Source organism: Nyctibius grandis, chromosome 3 (genome assembly GCF_013368605.1).
Source record: "Nyctibius grandis isolate bNycGra1 chromosome 3, bNycGra1.pri, whole genome shotgun sequence".
NCBI classification, from domain to species: Eukaryota; Metazoa; Chordata; class Aves; order Nyctibiiformes; family Nyctibiidae; genus Nyctibius; species Nyctibius grandis.
Window position 1 is genome coordinate 49,761,886 of NC_090660.1, and position 12,137 is coordinate 49,774,022.

The window sequence follows — 12,137 nt, forward strand, 5'->3', positions numbered from 1 at the left end:
ATGAGAAGTAATATCACAGAATCACACAGAATCACAGAATGTTAGGGATTGGAAGGGACCTCGAAAGATCATCTAGTCCAATCCCCCTGCTGGAGCAGGATTACCTAGATCATGTCACACAGGAACGCGTCCAGGCGGGTTTTGAATGTCTCCAGAGAAGGAGACTCCACAACCTCTCTGGGCAGCCTGTTCCAGTGTTCAGTTACCTTCACCGTAAAGAAGTTTTTCCTCATATTTATGTGGAACCTCCTGTGTTCCAGCTTGCACCCATTGCCCCTTGTCTTGTCAAGGGATGTCACTGAGAAGAGCCTGGCTCCATCCTCCTGACACTTGCCTTTTACATATTTATAAACATTAATGAGGTCACCCCTCAGTCTCCTCTTCTCCAAGCTAAAGAGACCCAGCTCCCTCAGCCTTTCCTCATAAGGGAGATGTTCCGCTCCCTTAATCATCTTTGTGGCTCTGCACTGGACTCTCTCACTGCTATATTTTATTACTACTTTTGTAACTGTATTTGTCCAATCTTATTAACATTAGATATTAAAGATAATATTTTTGTTTTTTTTACAGCTGCAATGAAATTATCTTTTTCCGTACCTGGTCTAAATTTATACGTTTCTAAAAAAAGTGTGGCTACTTTGTTGCATGATTTCACAAATTATGGTTTTTGAATGAGGTGTTATTGACCTTAACAGATGATAAAATATTTTTTTACCTGTATTAGAAGCTTTTTTTTTTTTAATATGAAATGCTTTGTAGGATTTTTTTTTAATTTCGCCTTTGGTCTCTAATTTTGTCCCATTTCTCTTTTTCACTTGTAGATTAAAGCTTTCTTAAAGGGCCATAGGAGTTTTATTCTTGATTCTGTAACTGGAACTCAATGTAGTTGAACTAATATATCAAAGTTGAGCACATACTATTTCTGTGGGGAATAAATACTCTGAAGTTCTTTGGAAGATTTATTATAAATTAGCCTGTGATATCAGAAAAAAAAATGAAGGTTGCCTTTATGCCTGTAAAAATTCTTTTCTATTAGGTAGAATACAGCTAGTTTTCTTCAATTTGTAAAAATCTCTAACCATTAAATTTCAGTATTAAGTCAGTAATTAACTCTCAAATGGGTTCTCTCTCTATAGCATAACTGGGTCACTTCTGCAATCTAATATCCCATTTCTACTGCATTAGAAATTGTTTTTTAGATAAGAAAAACTCATTCATCGCTGATAGTATGCAGTACAAATAAACTGCTCAAGACTGAATTCATATTTAATATATATATAAGACCAAAGCTAATACTTTTTGTAAAAATCTTCATGTGTGGCTTGAAAATGATGACTGTTGTGATGTATCCAGGATTTTAATTTAACTTTATGGATTGTATAGTGATGAGAAAAGTGGAGGTGGAGTGTAAGGAAATAAATGTTTCTCTTTTTTCCTAATTTGTAGTAATCTCTGAAGTTCTAATGTATTTAGTTGTCTTTACATCTTATGAAATTATGCAAATAGATGATTGATGTAAAATCAATAAGTAGCTTCATACAATTTTTTTCATGCAACTTTTGTCACTTGTTTAAGGGCTTCACCTTTTAACCATAAGAGTTATGTCAGGACATCACCTTGGGGCACTTAGTTATTTTCATAGATAGCAATTATTACCTTGTGCTTCCATTAGTGCCATTTCTCCTGGGAAGGATAGTTGTTAAAATTTACACTGGGAGGGGAGTTCAGTTTTATTGTCAAATTTAGCATTTGTTACATGGTTTGGTAGCAAGTTTCAGTTTGTAAGTAAGTGTGTTTCATTGTTGTGGAGACATGCAGTGTTCACCTGCAAAAAATCTGGTGGCAGAAGGTCTGGTGGATGCTCATCATGTTAGTTTTTGCTTTTCAGACGACTCTGGTTAAATCAAGGATTATGTGATTTCTAGTCCTGTCCCCATTCCCTGCCCCCTGCCTGATGGCTCTATTTTGTAGTTAATGGAGATCATATGGCTACATTAATGAATACTGGAATTCATCGCCAAAAAGGATAAACAACAGACATTTCTTTGTCATGCTTTTTGCATGTGGATTTTTCAGGAGGGGAAAAAAATATAAGGGAAAAAAAGAGAATTGATCATATGACATAATATAATATACAGAAACCCAGATATTTTCAGGTCCCATGGGTCAGCATTTAACTTTGGAAATAGTCTTCTCTTGGGTGGTGAGAACAAGGATACCTCTATATTCAAATTACTATAACTAGATCAATATTAACGTGAGCTGTCATATAGTAAATAACTCCAGCTGAAAAGTTTTACAGAATTTTATTTGACCATTAGATATAAGGGAAAGTCTGAAGCATCAGTCTACTGGGCTGTAGCGCAAATATTTGCAACATCTTTTGTGCTGTATTTTTTTCTGATGGACTTTTCCCAGTTGATACTGTTTGACTAAGACCTGTTGTTAACAGAATGTTTGTTTGCTGTGGGGCATCCTACAGATGAGATGTTGCTTATACTTTTTCTTTAATGTTTCTGCTTTTTTTCCTCTGCCTATTTACTTGCCAAAGTGTCTGAACACAAAACTCGTAGCTTTTGCTATTGCTTGAAGTGCAACATTGGTTTAGAAGCCTGTTCATCAATACTTTATTATAAATCACTAGAATGGTTTCGTAGAAATGAAAACAAACTTGTTTTTGTAAGATGAGGAACACTTCTGCATGGGTATATATCAGCTTGAGACTGATAGATTTAGTATGGTAATTAAACTAATTAAGTCATAGCCAATTAAGAAATATTATTCACTTTTATTTGAGCAAATTAGCATGTTTCTGGACTTTTTTATAAATGGCATTACATAAAAACATAATTAATGATCTGATTACAGGGCAATTACTTTAATTGAAACCCTCTTGCCAGAAGTCCCTGTCTTGAGGCAGAGCAACTCTAAATCAAACAGAGCATCTCTTCATTATGCAGAGCAGAGCCTTAGCAGAATTCTCAAGACCTGTAACACATATGCCATAAACAGGAAGAGAACAATATTAGCCCTCCATTTGGATGACAATTGTAACTTGATAACATTGGCTGCTTAAACAGTTTAGCAGTTTTACAGTGTAAAAAAATTAATTTCCAGAATTTGTCAGGTATATTGCATCTCCGATCAAGAGTTGATGGTAATGAGTTCAGTGCAACAGAACAGGGAACAGAGCAATGTTTCTTCCTCTAGAACCTTACTCACTGGGCATTTAATTCTATGAAAGTGTCTGTAATTCTTCATTATAACTGAAATAGCTTATTCTCCCTCTCTTCCTTTCCCCTTCCCTGTCTCCCTGAAATCTGCATAATCATACTGTTCTTTAGGCATTAAGAGCTGAAGAATAGTAATTGTATTTGTAGTTCATTGTTCACTGATGACAAATTGTAACCTTTAAGAGTTCTTGGTTATTGTGATAGGTGAGTTGTGTTTTAAATACATAGAAGCAGCAGAACGATTTACCTCTCAAAGGAAGAGGACAGAGGCATTTTGCAACATGCACTTAATTCTCAATGATATACACATCTTCTGTTTTCCATAGCTTTATCGTCTACTACACTAGAGTCAAGCTGTTTTTCCCCAGTCTGCAAATCAATCTTAAGAGAATATCCTCAGTGAGTCATTTCCTGAATCTGCAAACTTGAATGTTAACCGTGTATTTACAAATGGTAATGTGTATGATTGCTTATGTAGAAATAGAGTGCAAGGAGTAACATGCTACAAATAAATTATCTTCATTGCAGTTGCAGCCACTGCCTTAATGAACTCTTAGCTGTATTATTTCATACCTTTTGAAGACAACAAGAGTGGGTTATATTTACTTATTTCTCTTTGTATTGAAAATTGCTCTGGACTTCATGTAGTCCATTTCTAGAGAATCACTGGGGCAGGATAATGCATAACATAATTCAGAAGATGGAGTCAAACTGGATGCCAGCGAGAATGTTGCTTGCATAAAGGCAGACAGATTATTCATCATTAATTCATACACGATCATATTTGCCTTTGGAAAGGGCGATATATTTGGTTTTCATTGTTTTCCTCAGGACGCAGTATGACATAACTATAAGAACAAGTCTGCAGGTTGCACTTGCTGACATAACAATCCAGGTGATGGGAAGATGAACCTGAATATTTTGATTCCTGCCATTTGATCTGAATTTCTCTTAGTGATTATGACTGTTTTTTTAAAAAAATCAGAATGTTCTTCAGCCACTACTAAGCATGCTAAAATGTTGTAGATATTTTTGCAAAAAGAAACTCACAATACTTCCTTCAGCTACTGTAATACAAGTAATTAAGTGTCACTTGTACAACAGTGAACACATACACTCTTTTTGCAACACTGAGAATATGCATCATGATCTATGAAATAGATACCATTTGAGTTTGCTCAGAAATAGTCGGTTCTGTCAGGAGTCTCAAGAGAACACCCCAGAAACTCTTATTATTTTAGAATAACTCTAGTCTCCTTCAGTTCTATCAGCGCTTGCCATTCTGGCATATATGAAATTAACATGAATTTAAATACTTCTTAGTTGACAGTGCAGCAAGCAATGACACCAGAATAGGTAATGGTTTGTGGACTTGGTTACTGTTAATATTGCTAAGATTGGTATAAGTGCAATTCGAGACATGCAATTTTGAATTTTTGCAGAAATATAAACAAATTTTAAATCACCCAGAAGGTCTCTGTGGGGCATATTTTTTTTCTAGATTTCAAAGAAATATCAAAATCATTGAATTGCGCTTTTTCAAAAGGGCGCTTCATCAAAAAGAAGTAAGATGCTGAAAGACTGAGCTTGACGAGTAAACATTATATTTATTGGATTTTACTGCCACAGAAACAATTATGGGAAACTGGCATTTCAAAGCAAGCAAAGTTTTCACTAAAAAGATTATTTTAAATCACTAAAATGTAGTAACTTATGTGGAAAGAACATTACTGTTCAAAGGTGGGAGACAGACTTAAAAGATGATAAAATATTTGTCTTATACAGCTATCTTCTTGCTAGTTGTATAGATATATAATGAAAACGAAATAGAATATCTTAAATTGAATTTTGTGAGCTCAGGAATTATTTTTGGGGGTTTTTTTGCTTGCATTGTACACATCATAGAGACTTTGGCCTGTAATGGTAACTCCTAGACACTGCCTAAAAATGATAATATAATGTTATATTTTGTGTGTAATAGGTAGTTGCTCTGGACCATTATAAACCAGAATCATTGCAAGATCATGCGTCTGGAATCCTGGCTAAAAAAATATAGTAGGGAGATATTATTATTGTAATCATAAAAGTTATAGGGTATGATTCTGACATTTTCTGATTTCTGAATTCTTGACTTTCTGATCTTTTAACTTCTTTTCCCCCTTAACATTAATATTAACATTACCACTGTGGTAAGGAAATGATTTTTAAATATTAATAATTTCCAGGTGTTTATACTATATCTGTCAGCATGTTCAATGAGTGCTGACAAGTAATTTAGTCTCAGCTTCACTTTTTCTTAAGTACTTATTTAAAGAGTGAATTATATTTTCTTGAAATTTATCATCTTCTATTAATTACTATTTAATCTGCTTTTGGTAAACAAAGTGGATTTAGGTGTTACCTTAGGACAACCATGTTTCAGAATCAAAAAAGTATGTGTCTGAAGGAAATCAGAATGTCCAGAGAATTATTGTATAGCCAGATTATGCTGACAAATTTGTTCCCATGTGTATCTGTAAACTTAAAACTAAGTTTAGAAAAAAACGGATGTTTTTATCCATTTGTTGTTATGGTTTAAGAAAAAAAGACAGCTATTGTTTATGACTGAGATGAGATAGAGAGCTGGAAAATTTCCATGAACTCTTGTCATTTGCAACCTTAGCATCACAGAGTCATTGGTCATATATTGAATGATACGGAAGTGAAGCTGCCACTTTCCAGAACTGTGTGACTGAATAAAAAGTGAGATTACTCATCCAGAGCTTTTGGTATTAATGTGAACAGAACTGTCTTTATCCTTTTTTTTTTATATTTTCTTAAAATTCTGAGGTTTTTTGCCAACATTTTCTTTCATACAAGAAACCATGTGTAGTGTAGCATAGTAAACCTCTTCTAGACAGTGCAGTGTTTTTTAACTTTTCATGAGACCTTCTTTCTGTGCTTCTAATGGCAGTCCTGGAAAAGTACTGCCATTAGTTTACTAGTAAACTCTACAGACATGGTCTTGTGCTCACTGATAATGTTTATTTTTAGTACAGTCACTAATGTAGTCTTCGTGTATGCTAGCTGCCATTATTCTAGATGATTACCAGGCATGGTTTGGGATTTGTAGAGGTCGAGACAGGGTAGTATGATAAAATCACCTTGTTTGGAAGGGGAAAATTCACTTTAATTCTTTATATATAATGAGTTTTACATCCCTGTGATGGCTTCAATCATGTTTTATGGTTAAGCTGACAAAAGAGTAGTATATATATATGTACATTTGTACAAATTAGCCATCATGTTTATGATATTGAGTAGGAATTAAAAACATTGCTCTAATAACCTCATCCTAGCTTTTTTTTAGCAAGGGGGGTGTTTTATATGAGCATGATTTCCATGTGTATATATATATAGATACTAATCTTAGAACCAGATTTGATTTTGAAGCCATGCAGTTTTCATGGTGAAAGACAATTTTTGTGGTGTTTAAGTGATCGATATGATACTCCATAGGAGGCAGGAATTACAATGCAAATTGTGCCTAAAAGCAGAAGAAAAAATATTGATTTGTAAAACCTTGTAAATTCAAAGAGAAACACACAAACATATCACTAATGAAATGCTTGTTTGTTGTGAAGTGTAAGACTAAGACTAACAGTGGAATATTTACTAATTTTTCCAATATATTCTGGAAAACTTGTGTTAATAGATGTTATTATATATAGTTTTTTGTATGCACCTTTGAAACAGAAGAATGAAACCATGACACATCTTAAATCAGGAAAACAATGCCATGAACATACCTTTACTATTCAATGGACTTTGAGTATATTCCTCTAACAACATGACAAAGTGGATTCTCTCTTTTGTTAAAGTACCTATTGTTTTTGCACAAATAATTTCAGTTTCATTTTGGTATTGTATAACAAAAAGCAGGATATTGAGACCTTCTATTTGGTTGGGGGAGGGCATCTTTTTTTCCCCCAGAAGCTATATAATCTGGAATCTCAGAGCAGGAGCAGTGCTGTTTGCCTACTCAGTTGCTTATCAGAAAACAAAGAATTCATTTTAAAAGGGAAATGTATCAAAAGTTCCATCCGAATAATTTTGTAGTCTCAGTTTACACTACAATAGCTATGAATGTAGTAAGCTGTCCACACAACATAACTGTATTCTCACATTTTAAGACTAATATTTTTATTATGGTGATGAATTAGTAGAAATAATTATGAAGATGAACCCTGAGGTTTTCATGACTCCTTCTTTTGTCTTTTTAAGGGACAGATTGTACCATGCCAGGCAATTGCAGAGCTGCATTAGCATAGGAACAAGGCTAAAGGCAATGCTGCATCTCCTCTGAAGAATACAAGTTAAAGTATAGTCTTTGTATCTAAGCAAAAATTCTGCATGATGTCGAAGGAGGATGTAATCTCTCATGCCTAACTATTCCTTTAATGTGAATGAACCCCTGGAGGCACTTCGATGAGGACTTGTCTGTGCTCAGGGGCTGCCATACTGCAAAGTTTCAAATATAGTGCCTTACTGCCTTAGTTTAACATAATTCTTCAAACAATCACAAGATAATTGAACTAGCTCAACAAACAACTGCATTCTCATCAGCTCTTTAGATTAATAATATGTCAACCCCTACTTCAGTCAAAACAGCTAGGAGCTCGTCTGAAGTCAGCGTAGAAATCATGACACCCAGGTATGGTAACTGCCATACAGAGTTCTCTGCTGAGAATCAAAACTAATTCAGTCTGAAGGAAATAGACAACCCTACAGCTCTGCAAATGTTGACAGAATAATGAAGTGGATTCTTTCCCAACATCAATACTATACATTTTGGTAAATTATTGGGATTTCTTCAGGAAGAATAGCAATAAAACCATACCATTGAGGAGCAGAAGTAATCTTTGTAATGTTTCCATCTTTTTAAAATTTTGAAGAGCAAGAAGATGGTGCATCAGTGCATCTTCTAATCAGCATTTTCACTGTTCCTATGAGCTTGAAATGGATGAAATACTGTTCTTTATGACGTAGGAATGTCGATAGAACTGTTTAAGACAGGCTAGAAGTATTGTCATGGACTCATAAAGGGATGCTTTTGAAAAATGAAGCGGAAATTGTAGCTTAATAGTGAGCACAGTTTTGTGTTATGTGGATCTAAGCATGAACAGAATGCACTTTAAGATTAAAATGCTTATAATCCTAAAAGTGCTAGTCATTGTGCTCTTCCATGTTGGCTTTTCAAAGTTATAAAAACCTACTTTGGAAAGAAAATTTTGTATTAGAACTGCAAGTTCCTCTTAGATTATGAGCAGACTGCAAATTAGCAAAATTCGAGATAATTTTGCTCACTGTGGAAAGACAGTTACTGGCACAAACGGGGAAAAATATTCTCATTGACAAACTTCCTAGCTTTACTTTGGGCTCTGGGCATAACTGCAGTGATCATATAGGATTTTAATTGATAGTGTAGGCAGATCCTCGGCATTTTCCTTCTTTGAGTTTTGAGAGGGCAGGGTGCTAGAATCTCTTATTCTCATTGGTCAAAAAACTTGGTTACCTAGCCTACATATTATTTCAAGGAAAAGTTTTACTAATTCTTAGAATGTAGATTTATGTGATTTTTGCTTTGATATCTGAAGAGTAGCTTGATGTAATGATTCTCTGTAAGCACGTAATTACATTCAGTGCTATGCTTTTAAAGTGATAAAGGCGTCTACATCCAAACCACAGTCTGAAATGAGAACAAGCTAAGGAGCAGATGTCTTATTTGTATATCCATTTCCCCAGCAACAAGTTGCATGTAATACTGTTAATTAAACCACAACTACCTGTAATTTTCTAAGGGCTAATGGATCTATATTTACAAGCTATATAATCAAGGATAAAATCAAGATCTATAAGATATACTAATCTTTCTTTCATTTTTCTACTATAACAATATCTCTTGGGAGAGCAGCAGCCTTGATAATAAGTCTGAAAGACAAGAAGTCAGTTTGCTTTCTGTGGTTGCTGAGCCAGTCTGAACACGTGCTCTGCTCTTGTGTAATTTCTCTGCACACAGCTTCAAATAGTGTTTAATGATCACCCGCAGCATTTGTAATAAAAACTGAATAAAAGCTCCATACAGAGAAAATAAATGCATCTCTAGTGAGCTTGAGTGTTGACTTGAGAAATAGAAGAAAACATAGTTCTTCAGTATTAAATAAGACTTTCTCACTGAACTAGAGGAAGACAATAGATCTTCAGTTCTATGGCCAAAGAAGAAATACAGTGAAGACTGTGTTTATTTCACTGGGACTCACAAAAGAAATATAATTCACGAATGAACAGCAGCCACAGCAAAACAAAACCAAACAAAATCTTTTTCAGGGGTTCATTTGGCAAAAAGACTGCATCATACTCTTCTGCATGGGGACCTTGCACAGGTTATCTGGTCTTTGCACTCCCTGACCTCTAAAGTCACAATGGCCAGGCTTAAAAAATAGCTAAGTCCTCATCTGAAGAGTCCAAAAGGATGAGTACCAGCACAGAGAGGATGACCTGCTTACCTTGTGCCAGGTTGTGCACCTATGTAAAATTGAATGATTCTACTGATTTCAATACAGCAATGTCATTCACAGCATTGAGATTCTGTGCTTTATTTGTGTTGTTAGTCAGTTCCTATAATTAATTCAAAGTTTTTGTTTGAGCCTGACATTTACTTCAAAATCACTTGAGAAAATGGATGATTTTTTTTCATAGTGGATGACCTTGAACAGCAAAAGGTCAGAGCTAGGGAATACTTTTCCAATAAGTAGTTCAGGGGTGAGGGAAGATTACTGTTATGTTATAATTGTCTTCAAAATCATTTTAGCATGTTGAGTTTGACTGTCTTGGTTTTGTATCACAAAACGCTTGCATAGATATCTCATAAATATTTAGATTGCTTAGCAATCTAAGTTTGAGCATAGTTTGAGCAAAATATTTTTAAATCTAAATGTCTCATGTCTCATAGTCAAAACCAGTTTAATGTCTAATTTTGAAATCTATGGTAATACTAGGCTACAAGTATTTAAAGATATTTAGTCCTAAGTGCAACACTCAATATCTGCTGATATCAATAATGGATGATATATTGAAAAGTAGATACAAAAGGAGACTCCATTCCTATATCAACTTCAACTAAATTGCATCTGAAAACTTTAAGTATTTTACTTTCTTTAGCAAAAGAATCTGTTTTTTTTTCTTCAGTCAGAATTTTCTGAACACAATTTTTGTCTTAAAATAAAAGGACTATCTTCATACAACCATCTTTGATTTTTGCTGATGACCTTTATAAGGCAACTCCCACAACAACAATAGCAACAAAAAACCCTGAAAGATTTTGTTCATAGTAGAAAACTAAGGTTGTTATAAATGTCTGCAGCTTCTGGTAATATGTATTTCAAATCTCATTAATTAAATGCCTTCAGCAAAACCAATTTGCCTTGTTGGAGTTTCTGCTAGTCTATCTCAAATGTCATCAACATACAGAAGAGACCTCTGGGCTGTGTATCGTGGAAGGGCACTGTCTCGCCACAGTACCATCTGCTTGAAAGTGCAGGGGGAAATGATGAACACTTTCCTGGGAAAATTGCCTGCCTGAGCAGTAAGTCTTTCGTATTTTTTAACACTGGTTGGATGCTTCCTGCCATTTCTGCAACATGGATCTCTTCAATCGTTTTCAATGCAGGAGAAATATTTTGTGGATTTTTGACTCAAACAACATTCTGCAATGTCTAATGGAGGTCAGTACTTTAGAGAAACAGTCTAAAATGGAGTACAGTTTCTTTGCTTTCTCACATTATCATATTTTTGTTTTACTGAAATAATTTTCTTTGAGAAAAAGGTACATGATCTCAGTAAAAAGAGAAAAGCAGTAGTTCAGACATCAAAAAGATAATCTTAAATTATGTAAGGGGTAATTAAGTAAATTACAAGCTCTCTGAAAAATAACTCCAGTACTTTTTTTCCCCTTGAGTTGCATAATTCTTGTAATTTAAAAAGTTGTTTGACTTTGGTAATTTGTGTAAAAAGAAGTAAGCAAATTATGCTCTGCAACATTTGAGTTTCATCCTGATGAAGGTTAAAGAAGTCATGGATGGACAGAACCTTTTATGCTTCTAAGTGGTTTCCACTATTGTCTGTAGAGCTATGCTGGTTTGTTCTAGTTGTAAGTCTCAAACAAAAGTATGCTACTGTTTGTATTAGGGTTAGGTTGGAAAGGCACCCCAATCTATTGCCCTACTAGCAGTAACTATCAATGAATGAGAGGTGAAAACAGTCTAATATAATAATTATTCCATTTTTTCTGTTTAAAACCTTGGCCTTCCTATCACTTTTGCTGTGCTGTGTATGAGCTAAGGATAGGCATTGCAAAGCGTAGCTTGCTGTACTGTGTCTGGCTGCACAGGAGGTAAATTTGGTTGTGGATTTTTTGCATGTCAGCTATTCCATGCTAACTGTCCTCTATACTCTCTTGTAAATTCAGCTAGTACAGTTAGTGGTTTGTACATTTTGTTTAACTGAGGTCATCAAGAAGTAATGTGTAGAATGCTTCACAGCCTCTGAGCTCTTTCACATTTATAATGAAAAATAATTACCATGCAACCTGCACTGAGGATTACCAAACAGAAAGTTTAATGTTTTTCATTGTTTTACATTTTTTTCCACTCCCTCTTTGTATCTGTTATTACCAAACTGAGATACAAGAAAGATCTTCTGTTACCTTGCAGAATCAAATGTGATGATACTGGTAACAAATGTGGTGGTTGTGGTGATGATATATAAGAAAAAATAAGTACTTTCATTTTGTTTCCTGATATGGTCATCCTCATCATCATGCTCAGATATGTTTAACATCAGTCTTTGCTTGAAAGGGTTTTTATT